This window comes from Geospiza fortis, unplaced genomic scaffold, assembly GCF_000277835.1.
Source record: "Geospiza fortis unplaced genomic scaffold, GeoFor_1.0 scaffold1181, whole genome shotgun sequence".
In the NCBI taxonomy this organism is placed as follows: domain Eukaryota; kingdom Metazoa; phylum Chordata; class Aves; order Passeriformes; family Thraupidae; genus Geospiza; species Geospiza fortis.
The window spans coordinates 250,303-251,862 of NW_005054664.1; the positions used below are offsets into that span (position 1 = coordinate 250,303).

The 1,560-nt window shown below is 53.5% G+C and overlaps 1 protein-coding gene across 1 annotated transcript in view; it reads right to left on the bottom strand.

The window, feature by feature from the left end:
- The window catches only part of HOXB9 (homeobox B9), a 25,470-nt gene that overhangs the window by 17,375 nt on the left and 6,535 nt on the right, over positions 1-1,560 (bottom strand). The gene's annotated exons all lie outside the window — the stretch shown is intronic.

Below are 1,560 nucleotides of genomic sequence, written 5' to 3' on the forward strand. Positions count from 1 at the left end.
GGGACTGGGGGAGGATCCGCTGCTGCTTTTGGGGCGGTTTGGAGAAAAACGCTGAGATTTGGGGGCGCTGCCTCTGTCCCGTCACTCCTCACCCCGAAAAGAGCTGAGTTTTGGGCGGAAAACAGATTTTTAGAGAGGGAAAGAAGCAGAATTTCAGCCGGAACAGCCCGGGGGAGGATCCAGCGCCGCTTTTGGGGCAATTTTGAGGAAAAACCGCTGAGATTTGGGGGCGCTGCCTCGGTGTCTCCTGTCGCTCCTTGCCCTGCTCGCTCCTCACCCCAAAAAGAAGCTGCGCTTTGGGCCGAGCTGCGCCAGAAGACCAAAAAAAGGAGATTTTAAAAGAGGAAAATCACGAAAATTTCATCTGGAACAGCCGAGCTGGGACTGGGGGAGGATCCAGCGCCGCTTTTGGGGCGGTTTGGAGAAAACCGCTGAGATTTGGGGGGCGCTGCCTCTCCTGGCACTCCTTGCCCCTAAAAGGACCCGGACTTTGGGCTCCTTTTACCTCCGTTCTCTGGAAGAGATTTAAAAACCGAAAATCACCCAAATTTCAGCCGGAACAACAGGCTGGGGGAGCTGCCAGCGCCGCTTTTGGGGCAGTTTGGAGAAAACCGCTGAGATTTGGGGGCGCTGCCACTTTCTCCTCTCTTTTGCTTCTCTTCGCCCCCAAAAAGGAGCCCGCTTTGGGCTGAGTTACCTCCAGAAGGCGGAAAGAGATTTAAATATTTGAAATAATGAAAATTTCAGCTGGAACAGCGTGGGGGAGGATCCGGCGCTGCTTTTGGGGCAGTTTGGGGAAAAACGCTGAGATTTGGGGCACTGCCTCTGTCTCGTCTCACTGCTCACCCCAAAATGAGCCGCGCTTTGGGACGAGTCGCTCCAAAACACGAAAAGTGATTTTTAAAGAGGAAAATAAACAGAATTTCATCTGGACAGAGGAGTTGGGACTGGGGGAGGATCCAGCGCTGCTTTTGGGGCAGTTTGGAGAAAAACACTGAGATTTGGGAGCGCTGCCTCTCCTGGCACTCCTCGCCCCAAAATGAGCCGCGCTTTGGGATGAGTCGCTCCAAAACACGAAAAGTGATTTTTAAAGAGGAAAATAACCAGAATTGCATCTGGACAGAGGAGTTGGGACTGGGGGAGGATCCGGCGCTGCTTTTGGAGAAAAACGCTGAGTTTTGGGAGCGCTGCCTCTGTCTCGTCTCACTGCTCACCCCAAAATGAGCCGCGCTTTGGGATGAGTCGCTCCAAAACACGAAAAGAGATTTTTGAAGAGGAAAAGAAGCGGAATTGCATCTGGAACAGCACAGCTGGGACTGGGGGAGGATCCGGCGCTGCTTTTGGAGAAAAACGCTGAGTTTTGGGAGCGCTGCCTCTCCTGGCACTCCTTGCCCCAAAATGAGCCGCGCTTTGGGACGAGTTGCTCCAAAACACGAAAAGTGATTTTTAAAGAGGAAAAGAACCAGAATTGCGTCTGGAACAGCGGGGCTGGCACTGGGGGAGGATCCGGCGCTGCTTTTGGAGAAAAACGCTGAGTTTTGGGAGCGCTGCCTCTCCTGG